Raw genomic sequence first — 13,158 nt, forward strand, 5'->3', positions numbered from 1 at the left:
CTCAGAGGCTCTCTTAAGTAACAAAATTGCTCTGTAGGAGTGAGTCAGAACAGTGATGATTACTCTGATGACAGTTTACAAAATATACCAGTTTCCTCTGGTGCATTTCGAATTTACAGTGCAATTGGTCCTGCCTCTGGTGCCTTTTGGCCGAAACATCCCAATCTCAGATGCCAAAGTCGTGAACAGGGTCAGAATGTATGAGCTAGCCAAAAACCAGAGCATGATTTTTGACGCCCCCATTTTGCACATCAGGTCTGTCAGCAAATCCTGGCATTCTGTCTCCAAAGCGTTTTTCCAAACTTCCCTCTTCTCTCCATCTCCACTAATTGCCACCCAGTGAAAGCCTCCATCATTTCTCACCTGGACCACTGTAATTGCCTAAGTGGTTTCCTGTTTCCATTTTTGCTTCCAAAATCCATTCGCCTCACAGAAACGAGGGTACTCTTAAAAAAACAAGTAATTGGGTCACAAGGCTCCCTTTGTTCTAAACTTCTACTAGCTCTCATTATTACTAGGCCAAAATGGAGGTCTCCAACTGAGTTTTCAGGACCTCATGAGTTCTGGCCTCTGCCCACCTCCTGACCTTATCTCATATTTCTCTTCTCTCTTACCCTGCTTTGCCATGTCTTGAACACTTCCAGTGGCCTTCTGTCTTAGGGCCTTTGCATTATGTCTTCCCTGTGCTTGGAGTGCTCTTCCCCCTGGCCAACATCTTCACAGGGTGTCATTATTTTATTCCAGTTTCACCTTAAATGTCAACTCCTCAGAGAATCTTGATGATTCAAAAGAGTGTCGTCCTTCTGTAGCACATTATTTTGTTTTATCTTCAAAATAGCACTAACTCCTACCAGACATTTTTTTGTTTATTGGTTTATTGCCTGTCTCCTTTACTAGAATGTAAGATTTATTACAATATGACTTTGTCTCTTGTGTTCAAATCATGCCCAGTGCCTAGAACAGTGTCTTGATAAGTAGCAGGTGCCCAGAAAATGGTTATCTAGCAGATGCATGAGCAAAGAGAAGATGTTCTTAAGTGATACAGGATGCTTTAGGTGTGACCCTTCCAAGAATTAGGAGATGAGCATGGCGACTTTTTGTAGGCTTATTTTTGATTCATATTCTGAGCTTCTAAGTTATCAGATATTTTCTGGGGCCTAATGTCTGTGGCATTGTTGAATGCCACAAAACATACTCAAACGATGACAACCTCTTATCTGGAGGAGGGAACAGACTGACCTCATTCTCAGCTGATCTGATCAACTGGAAAACAAGGTCTGTTAATTTTAGGATCTATTATATGTGACATTTTTGTCTTGCTCAAGGTTAGGGGGCCAATAGGAGAACTGGAGAAGACCACTAACCAACGTTTCTGTATTCACATTTGGAAATTAGTTGGCACTGGGGACAATCTGTATGCTCACCCTGATTTGAGGTGTAGGTCTTATTTTTTCAGGAAGGGCTGATGTCCTCAGTGTCTAAAATCTCTTATTCATGCATAAACAAAGGGCAGGCATGATTCAGACAGGATGAATCCGTGAACATCGCAGACAGGAGAAAAATGTAGAGTCGTGATACTTAAAACATTTCTCAGCCTTAGTTGTCAGCGCTGGTACCCACTTCAGCACATTTCTGAAATGAACTCTGCTAAGGCTAGGTCAGCGACATCATAAAAAAGAATTTTGCAATTAAAAAGGCTTAAAGGGATCACTGGCAAGACAGCTTTTTTTTTTTTTTTTTTTAAAAAAAAAAAAAAAAAAAAAACAAACCCAAGTTACTTAAAGAAGTAAACTCAGTAGAAGTATTTCCTTATATTAGTTTTGCCCATCAGTCGAACTGAAGGGAGTCCAGGCTGAGAAGAGCTGCCATTTGAGAGACTTTATAGTGGCAGTTTTTAGAATTTGGCCTCTGCTTGGGAAGCCATTTTTAGCCTGACAAAGGCAAGTATACGGTGGTTCTTAATGTCTGATAATCTACAGAGAAAGATAATAGGAATAGGAAATGAGATACAGATAAAACAGCTCACTGGAAAAGTTGTACATTATGAACAGCCATAAGCCTCACCATTTTAATTTACCAGATGGATGGTAGCGATTTAACATATTATAATAAAGGAAAACAATCACCTCCTGCAAACCACGTAATAGTTAACATACGTGACTGCACTTGACCCATCTGGGTCTCAGGAATTAGATCTTACTGGCTGTTGAGTAAGTTAGCCAGATTACTCCATACCACAGACAACAAAATGAAACAAAAAGGAGCAAGAGTGCCTAGGGTCTGGTGTCCTCTTGATGTTCTAAGGGGAAGCAGCTGTTTTCATGAGCCATCCTAATGATAAGTGACTACAGGAGTTGACTTGAGTTCAGACTCTCTCTTGAACGGAAGGCAAGTAGAGTACATAATGAGAGATTATCTCATGGGAGGAGTTTTAAATCAGAAAATCAACTGCTTCTTTCTGAGAGTTTGCAATTACCAGGACCACGCACATATACACAGAGCAAAAATGACCGCATAAGTCTGTGAAGGGACAGAATGGGAGGTTTAGAGAATGTCTGAGCCGGGAGATCTCAGAGAGCAGCCAACTTGGACTTCCACTTTTTGTCAACAAGGAAACTGAGATCTGAAAGGGTTAAATGCTGTGCCAAAATGCCACACAGAGATTTAACGAATGACTAATGAGTACCTGACTGTGATGACCCATAATCTTTCAAGCAGAATAGAATATTAGGAAAAAAAAAAAAGTCTTTTTTTTTTTAAGATTTTATTTATTTGACAGACAGAGATCACAAGTAGGAAGAGAGGCAGGCAGAGGGGCGGGGGGAAGCAGGCTCCCCACTGAGCAGAGAGCCCAATGCGGGGCTTGATCCCAGGACCCCAGATCATGACCTGAGCTGAAGGCAGAGGCTTTAACCCACTGAGCCACCCAGGCATCCCCCCACAAAAGAGTCTTATGCTGATTATACTGTATCCTAAAGGTTGTTTTTCTCCTATGAGGTGACATATGTAATGAAAGAACTGGGGAGTTGAGTTTGGACCTGGGATCTTCTACTCTTAGCTGTCCGATATGGGGTAAATTATTTAGCCAGTCTGAGTTCCTGTCTCTTCATCTTTGGAAAGTATAAACGTAGGCAGTGGTGAGCTTTAGAGACAATATATGCACAGGCTAGTGTATGTAAACACTTGGCAAATGGTAGCTATTGTGATTATTATAATAGAGAAAGTATCTACTGGTTGCAAGAGTGGGTTAGTGGGGTCAGACTGACAGGCTTTGAGTCCTGCCTCCCCCACTTCCTGGTCCTGGAGGCTAATTCGTTTTGCAAGCTTTGGATCCTTCACTTTTTTTGAAGTGGCGGGGGGGATGCAGGAGGGGCAGAGGGAGAGGGAGAGAGAATCCCAAGGAGGCTCCATGCCCAGTGCATAACCTTATGCGGGGCTTGATCTCACAACCCAGAGATTGTGACCTGAGCCGAAATCAAGAGTTGGAGGCTCAACCAACTGAACCACAGGATCCTTCACTTTTAAAATGGGGAAAAAAAAAAAAATCTATTTCATACAGCTGTTGTGGTGATTTAATGATATAATTCATGCAATGCGTTTAGTAGTGTATTGAATATTGAAAAGCTTGATAAATATTGGCCATTATTATAATTATTTTTAACATTGCCATAGAGGCTATAGGAAAGGAATCGATGGACTTTTTCTATAAAGGGTAAATAACTCAATATCTGGTGTGGCATGCCATAAGCACTTTGTTGCAACCACTTACCGATGCCAACCCCTGATACAGTGTAGCTGAGAACTCCTGCTCCGTGGCTTCTGGAAGGAACCCTGTTGGTACAGGTAAAGAGGGCAGGTGACTTTTTTCATGGAGAGAAGAGCTAAGTAAGTCACCTTTGGCACATGTGTTCTACCTTCAGACCCGTTCATGGCAGTATTGACTAATAACAGGGCAAGAGAGTCTCTTTTTTGCCCTCTGACCACAGCATGCTTTTCCCCTCAAGACATGGCAGTCAGGTACGAATCGGCTCTCAGTCAGATCCACGCCCCGCCCAGGTCCTATGCTATCTTTCAATCTCATGTCATGATGCTGCATACAAGGTAACGGATATGACTTGCAAATCCTGTGTGCTTCTGATCCTGGCGTGATTAGCACAGCCCTCCTTCATCACAGACGCTGGGGGTTTTCAATTCCCCTGTTTGTGGACTACTAGGTGGCTCTGCCCTTCCTTTGATTCCTAAGAGCCTTTGCGAGAAGAAGGTCTTCAGAGACAAGGTGTTTTTGGCCTTTGACACTGCCTGCTGATCTTTTTCCTGTTGTTCATGAACCTACCAGGCAGAAGGTCGGATGGCCCACTTCTGGAAATGATTAAAGGTGGCACTTTGCTCCAGAGTTGGAGGTGTAATCTTATTAATCTGGGACCAGAGTACATTTTTGCAGAGAGAGAAAAGAGAAGTTTAAACTTCATCACTTTCACACACAGTACCGAGACAACTTATTTCCTACTCACTGCTCTAGGTTTTGGACCGCAGGAAAGAAGCATCTTTGGCAGCTGCAAAAATTAAGGAGTGAATTCTGATAGATAAACCCTCCGTTGCTTTATATAAAGCATGGTGATTGCCAACAGTAGTCTAAATGACAGTGAGCTAATCATTAGGGAGCGGCTCCAAGACTTTATCAACAGAAGTGAAATAAGGTTAAGCGTTTCCCACAGAGTGCATGTGCCGAGAAAGCTATTTATGGGGAAAAGGATCAGGTCCTTGTGGTCTCAGCAGAAACCGTGACCAATTTTCCCTGGTTGGAGTCTGAGAGGGCAGGTAAAAAGCATCACAACATTTGATAGGTGGGAAATGTTCTCCCTCATATTTCCGACAGTGAATCACCATGTTATTTTAGAACCTTCATAGATGGATATTGATAATTAACTTTCCCAGAATCCTTCTTACTATAGACCTTTAACTCTCTGAGGGAACATCAGATTTGTCATTTTTAATCAGAATTCTGGAGAGTTAGTATGATATTACCTTGCCTGTTGTCAATTATGGTAATTTTCATATTGTTTTAACTATGGGACTAGTGTTTCTATAGGCATTAAAGTACATTTATTTTCTTGGACATGATTTTATTTTGTTCTATCTAGACAATAGAGTTGACATTCCTTCAAAATGAACTCATTCTGTATTCCATTTCTTCATGTGCTACTTTCTGATTTCCAAGCTAACATTTAATTATCTATGAAATTAATTTTGTATTAATAGATGATGAATTAATATACAAGCTTTTAAAAGGCATTTACTTTTTAAACAGAAGATTCTGTGAGATATAGTACTTTAACCCAAAGTTAAATCATATATTCGGTGTGGAGTGGTGCTCTGTGTGTGGTGGTGGTGGGGACAGTGGGGGTTGGAGAGCAATAGCTCACCACAGGCTGACTGCCCAGCTATGAATAAAGCCAAGTGTCCTGTGGCAGATAGGTAGGACAGGACAGAGGGGAGGCAGAGGGGAACAGGTAATGTAGGACTTCAAATAAAAGCCTTGTAAGAGGAGTTTCCTTGGTCACATTGTGTCTCTCCAAAAAGTCCAAAGGGTTAAGGGTCCATAGAGATGATTTATTTTGGCCAAAAGGTTGGACTTTATGATCGTAGAGAGAAATTTCTGTGGTACAGTGGATGTGAAAGCTGTGTTTTAGATATCTATGGAGAGAATGGGTTGTGAAGTAATGAAGATTTTGGCTGTTGAAGAAAGGATTGAAATACAGCAGTATTTGCAGGCTGTTGCGAGGCCAAGTCATGGACACATAGCATGAGGAGATACAGTGCTCCTAGCAGTCTTGCTGACATCACGTGGAAGGGCAGGGGCTGGAGGCCACATCTCTTGAGAGCCAGCCTTGGGAGGATTGTCCTCAGAGGTGGAGGGCAAGCACACTGGATGACAGAAGACTAGGGACAGTGGAGGCTTAGTTGAGGATGCTGGAGAGGCAGAAGGTGTTTTGAGAAAAAGAGAGGTGTCCCTTCTTTTAAGGCTGTGAGGGAAGACCAAAAGATAGATAAAGAGACAAGGAGGCAGAAAGAGGAGTTGTTATGAAAAATCTCTCTCCACATATATGCACATGCACACACACATAAAGTGGTAACACACAATAAGTAATAGTGAATGATGGAAAGAAATTTAATAATTCTTGCTTAGACTCTTCTTCTTTGCAAGGAGTTAATCTTGAAATAATTGCTATGACTAGCTATTGTAGATTTATAGAGAGGGAGAGAAAAGTGTTCCCATTTTTTTGTTTCAGTCTCTTCTAAGTTTGAGAGTTTTTAGGACTCTTTGGTGCAATTCTATGCCTATACAATATAGATTATGGTGGAACTAGGTATATTTCAGGGAGACACAAGATCACTATCCTCCCTCCCTTCCTTTGTTTCTCATACAAACTGATTTCTAGATGTTGAGTACATTCCAAGGCTAGGATCTATAAAATGGCCTTAACAATTTTACCAGAACTAACTACTGACCATTTCAGTAAGAAATCTACCAACTCCATGTTTGAGTCATGTTTGGGGCTCTGTGGACAGCAGGTACATTTTGTAAATTCTCTTATAATGTTATTTTGGTTTGCCTTGTTAGGAAATGCTAGAGGAAAAATAGTTAGTACTTTAAAATCACCATTAAAAAAAAAAGACCCAGAATCCTTTAATTTCACATTTATTAGGATGACAGGCCTTCATTCCTATTCCAACAGCTTATTCCCATCTGCAGTTCAGGGCTGAGAGCTAAAAGCTAAGTTGATCCTCTTCTTGGATTTGTAATCTCAGGATAAACTATAGGTCTTAGAAATGAATGAGTAAATTCATGTTTATCTGCAGTTCAAACATCCAGAGAGCTCACATTAGTGGGGCGTATTTCTAGAAGGGCTGGCCAGTGATAAACAACTTTCATAATTGTCACCTAAGGTTTGGAATAATCCTGAGGTGCCATCTGGATTATGGAAGGGAGGTTCCTTTTTGTGGGATCTTAGTATTCGATTTCCTCCATTTGATTTCCTAATTTATTGAGAACTGATAGAGTATGGCTTATTAAACCTTAGCCAGAATACTTGATTAGCAGGGGCACTGAATTGCTAGGCGTTTTGTGTGAATGGGAACAAAAGGAAAGACAATCCTGCCATATTCTTTGTCTGGCAGAGGCAGCAGGGATGGTGAGAGAGAAGGTTCCTTCCTTCACAAAAAGCTGCCTGTTGTGAAAATGGGAAAGGGATCGTCTTGCCTGCGTGGCCCAACCACCAGAGCTCCACCACGAGAGGAAATAACAGCCACAGAAGGGTCGGTTTCTAACCCCAGACTGCTTCTTGTGCCACCAGAGGTGAAGGAGCGGGTGAAGCTGCTTCCCTGGTGTAATCACCAGGAGAAAGCTGGGCGGGGGCCCGGTGTGGGCAGGAGGCCCCGTCTTAGCTGCCCAGCTGCTTACAAGGGGACACGCCTTATTGTTAATCCTACACAGAGCCCTCTTTTCAGTTAGTTGTTATTTTCCTTCCTCACCTTTGGACACCTCAGCACATCACTCGAAACATTATCACCAGAGAACTCGACTTTGACAGAAACCTCTCTGAAATTATTTTTTTTCCTGTTCCGGCTTGCACTTGAATAATTCTCCATCAACAGCACGTCTGATTGAGTTGGCATCACAAACCCTTTTGTATGCTATTTTTTTTCTTCAAGAAATATTAAAGTCTGAATAAAATTGGAATAGCTGCCTGGTAATGATCTCATTATATATAAATACAGAAGTGCTCGCAGGGGAGATAATCACTCCGAGATGCAGGTATGCGGCGGATACCTATTATCTTCCAAGGAGTGGGCCCACATTCAACCCTCCTCCACAGCCCCCACACATCCCTTTCAGCTTAAGGTTCAAGTTGCAGAAAACGAATGGCTGATTGAAGCTGGGAATAGGGCTTTTTCTTTCCCCCTTCATGACATATGTTAGGAGATGAAAGGAACCTGGGCCGTGTGTTTACTCTTCATTTGGGACTTTCACATGTTCTGATTGATCGGGAAGACAAAAAGGCAGAAGGAGAGACATTTGGTGCTGGCTGAACACCATATCCATTCTCAATGTGAAGTTTCCTCGTTTGGTGAGGATAATTGTGATGAGGCAGTTCTGGGTATAGACGCCACTAAAAGATTTTTAAAAATAACATGCTCACCACCCAGTTTGAGTTCTTATATAGCAAAAGAACAAACACAGATGGTGGCAGTAGGGGTGGGAACTGGGGTGGGAAAGGCCCTTCTAAAGTGGGAGTTTACTAGTTATTAGCCCCAGAATATCTTTTCTGGATGCCAAGGCGTAAGCAGATGAGTTTAGCACAACACAGAGGACCACATATAGGGTTTGATTCTCAATATGAGCTAAGCAACCCTAGAAAAAGTTTACTACCTGTAATTAGCATCCAAAAAAAAAAAAAATGAAAAGAAAGAAAGAGACTGGGTAGGAGAGAGTGTAGACTACCTGCTCTGACTGTCCCTGTTAGGTTCAAAAGAGGCATTTATTTAAAGTGGGATCTCCACCTGCCATCTTAGGCCAGAAAGAAAGATGGTGTGGAGGAGGAGTTCTTGACTATTTCCAATGGTTGGGGTCATAAGACTTATTTTTCTCTTCTGATGTCCATATTAGGCATGATCAAAATGCAAAATAATATCATAAGTATAATTCTTTGGCAAAAGGATGGAATGAATGGTGAGAATATTTTGCCCCTGGTTAAGTCTCTCATACAATGTAGGTGGTATGCTGTTGAGCAATGATGATAAATTCCTGTTGACTGAGAGAGAGTTATGGGCAGAAAATCTAAATAAGGAAGGATTAGTCAGACTAGACAGAGGACTGTGTGTCCTGACAGGTCTCCTGGAATCATGAGGGACTATTCCCTTTGGGGATGGTTAGGACACCTATCCTTGGCCACCAATGACTCCACACCATACATATGCTGTTTGATACACTGCTAAGGTTTTCCCCTCATTTATTTATTTATTTACTCTGGGTACAGTTTACTTAAATGGTAGTACATGATAAGGTAGGACTCCCCAAGCCCCTCCCCTTCTTCAGAGGGTCTGGGATGGAAACAGGAGGTTAGGAGATTCTTAGTATATTGGGGGATGAATTGGGGCAAGGACTCCCCAGCAGCTGAGGACTTCTGTCTTCCTCTTGCTTTCATTGGGGCTGGTTGTCCAGGGGGCTCTTACTCTTTGGAGGCCATGTGGACCATAAAGTCTACCACCCAGTTGCTATAGCCAAATTCATTGTCATACCGGGCAATGAGCTTGACAGATTGGTCATTGAGAGCCATGCCAGCCCCAGAATCAAAGGTAGAAGAGTAGGTATCACTGTTAAAGTTGCAGGAAACAAATAACCTGGTCCTCAGTGTGGCCCAGGATGTCCTCATGGGGTCCCTCTGAAGTCTGCTTCACCACCACCTTGATGTCATCATATTTGGCAGCTTTCTCCAGGGAGGAGGTCAGATCTATGACTGTCATGTTGGGGGGGGTGGGGACATGGAAGGCCATGTCAGTGGGCTTCCCATTTAGCTCAGGGATGACCTATCCTATAGCCTTGGCAGCACCAGTTGAAGCAGAGATGCTATTGGGGCAGCCCCTGGGCCATCACTCCACAGCTTCTCAGAGGGGCCATCCACAGTTTTCTGGGTGGTAGTGATGGCATAGACTGTAATCATGAGTCCCTCCATGATGCCAAAGTTGTCATGGATGACCTTGGCCAGAGGGACCAAACAATTGGTGGAGCAGGAGGCATTGCTGACAATCTTAAGGGTGTTGTCATGCTTCTCATGGTTCACACCCATCACAAACATGGAAGCATCAGCAAAAGGGCCTCACCCTTCAAGCGAGTCTCAGCCTTCTCCATGGTGGTGAAGACCCAGTGGACTCCATAACATACTCAGTACCAGCATCACCCCATTTGATGTTGGTGGGATCTCACTCCTAGAAGATGGAAATGGGCTTTCCATTGATGAAAAGTTTCCTGTTCTCAGCTTTGACTGTGCCATGAAATTTGTGTGGATGGAATCATACTGGAACATGTAGACGATATAGCTGAGGTCAATGAAGGAGTCGTTGATAGCAACAATATCCACTTTGCTAGAGTTAAAAGTAGGACAGTCTGTCAATATGGCTGAATTTGTTTATGCTGACCTTCACCATCAGGTCTCGGTGACACCGCTGGCACTGCACCAGAAGACGTGGCTGTCTCTTGAACTGGGAGGAGCAGAGAGCCCTTAGTTTATTATGTGTTGGTATATGTAATACATTGGCCCCAAGGAAATAATCTTTTTCTCCTCTTACAGTGCCATAAGAACTGTTGGGATCTGGGAAAATGGTCCCTTCACTTGTGCACTGACTTCCTTGGATGATGGCAATTGAATATGAATTGGATTGAATATGAATTGGTTTGTGGAGATTTAGTGCTGGATCCCCATCTTTTTGTAATTTTCCTAATATTTTACTTGTGGAAGAATCTAAGAGAAATACCAGGTCAGTAATTATATGTCCCGCCAATATCCAGTTACATTTCAGGATGCCTCCATTTTTATGATAATGGTAAATCATCATCATCATCATCATCACCTACTACTCTTCGAATGTTTAGCATGAACCAGGCACTGCGCTACACTCCTCCTACACTTTATCTCATTTGATCCTCACAACTCTGGGGGGTCGATACTATTATGGCATTTTACAGATGATGTCATAGATAGTGGCTTGATGACCAGTGTGAGAAGGACTGGTTTATGGCTGCAAATATTTGGAGGCTGTAGAGGCAGGAGAGGAAATGGTTTACATAGAAGAGAGGTCGCTGAAGGACTCTCTTAATTTCCTCAATCCCTGTGCATTTATTTAAGTTGTTTTAATGGTGATTTCAATATTCAGCCTCCATTGTTTTGGATACCACAGAAATATAAGGTCCAATATCTGCTTTCAGGACCTGTAATCTAGTATGTGGGTAAGAATAGAACATGAAAATATCCTGTAGAATAAATTTGGGTTAGGCCTCTTATCTACCACTTGGTCTTCCTGGGCCTAAGCTTCTTTTAAAAAACTAAATGATTGGCCTAGTTCAGAAGTCTGCAAACTTTTTAAATAGAGGGCCAGATAATAAATATTTCAGGCTTTTGGGCCATCCTATTTCTTTCCCAACTACTCAGCTCTGCTATTGTAGAATGAAAACAGCCGTAGACAATGTGTAACAAGTGAGCATGTTGTGTTCAAATGAAATTTTATTTACCAACACTTGGAAATCAAAATCAGGTGGACTGGGTTTTGCCCATTGCTGACCCCTGGACTAGTTGAATACTACATAGACCGTCTTTGGCAAGAAAGTGCTGTAGTTTCTTCACATTCCACACTGATTTCAGCCTCGGAATATAGAGACATTTCTTTGGCTTTTCCCTTCTTGAGGAGGAGTGTATAAAAAATGGCAATAGAAGTGGTCCTGGAGAGGCACCAGGAGGGATCCCCAGCAATGTTCTGATTGAAATCGCAATGGGAGGAAGCCATTAAAAAAGGTGGGGAGAAAGGTCCCATTAATCAGAGATGGGTACTGCTGTTTTAGTTGGAGATCTGGCTATTAGCTCAGCAGGAAGACAAAGAAGACAAGATGAGGAAGGCTGGAAACATGGCTTTCCCAGAGGCAGAATTCTAAAAAATTATCTTTAGAACAAAATTTTTATGTAATTCTTTATATGAGTTTTAGAATCCAAGGCATAGTCAGTAGTGAAATTTTGTTTGTTTTGAGAAACACAATCTAACCTAGCAATCTAACAATCTAACACAATCTAACAATTACAGCAGTCTAACATTCTAAATATAGATTTGATTTCTGTTGAAGAAATATATATACATACATCCATTTGAAAACTCTCCCATTTATTTTTTCCATACCATTGAACAACTGGATTTTCCAAGACATTAAAACCAATGTATAATCATAGGACACTTCGTGTTGCAAGTAACAGAAATACCTGGCTCGAATTGACTAAAAAAAGGGAAAATATTGGGGATGCCTGAGTGGCTCAGTCGGTTAAGCGTCTGCCTTCAGCTCAGGTCATGATCCCAGGGTCCTGGGATCAAGTCCCACATCAGGCTCCTTGTTCTGCAGGGAGCCTGCTTCCTCCTCTACTTCTGCCTGCAGCTGCCCTGCTTGTGTTCTCTTTCTCTCTCTCTCTGACAAATAAATGAATAAATAAAATCTTTAAAAAAAGAAAAAGGGAAAATATTGGCTTGGAATACAGCACAGTCAGGGGAATCTGGGCTTCCTCCGGGAGCAGGAAGCAGGGTCTAATCCAGAATATCAAATGAGGTCATTAGTTTCTTTCTTTCATTTCTGCCGCCTTCTGTGTTTCAGCTCATTTTAAGGCTGACTCTTTCCCGGGTAGTAGGATGCTAACCCAAGACTCACCTTATGCTACCAAATACAGAAAAGGAGCGAGACTTCTTTATTTTTTTAAAAAGCCGTAGCCTAGTTTCCTCCTGTCCCCTTGGCCCTGATTGGATTATGTGCCCATTGCTAAACAAATTTCTGTGGCCTCAGCCAGTTGGGGCTCACAACACGGCTAGGATGGTGGAGGGGAGGTTCCTCAAAGGAGAGGAGAGCTGTATTGTATTTATCAGAAAGAAGTGGCGGTTTGTTGGGTAACAAACAGCAGATGTCCAGTGCAGTGGCACTTTATAGTTTTTAAAACATTTTATGGACACGGTTTCATTTGATTTTATAATGGTTTTATGGGAATATGTTTGTCAGCTATTATTATTTCCATTTTCAGATGAGAACACTGGGGCTCAAATCACACGACTTGCTCAAATTCACATGGTTGGTGAAAAAGATTATATTAACTTTTCTAGACTAGTGATATGATGTCTGACTCTTATACAATAGAACTACTGTTTTGGACTAGATGCCTATTCATGACATATAAAATTGAATGAGCAGTGAGCACCTGGGTGGCTCAGTCAGTTGAGTGTTGGACTCTTGGTTTTGGCTCTGGTCATGGTCTCATGGGTTGCAGGATCAGGCCCCTCCCTGGGCTCCATGCTCAGCAGGGAGTCTTCTTGAAGGTTCTTTCCCTCTGCCTTTCCTTCCACTCTCTCTCTTTCTCT

General features: G+C 42.2%; 1 pseudogene; it reads right to left on the reverse strand.

The window, feature by feature from the left end:
• Positions 1-9,215: 9,215 nt before the first annotated feature.
• LOC116875296 lies at positions 9,216-10,206 on the reverse strand (annotated as a pseudogene).
• Positions 10,207-13,158: the final 2,952 nt, after the last annotated feature.

Source organism: Lontra canadensis, unplaced genomic scaffold (assembly GCF_010015895.1).
Source record: "Lontra canadensis isolate GAN:19392208 unplaced genomic scaffold, GSC_riverotter_1.0 scaffold1, whole genome shotgun sequence".
NCBI classification, from domain to species: domain Eukaryota; kingdom Metazoa; phylum Chordata; class Mammalia; order Carnivora; family Mustelidae; genus Lontra; species Lontra canadensis.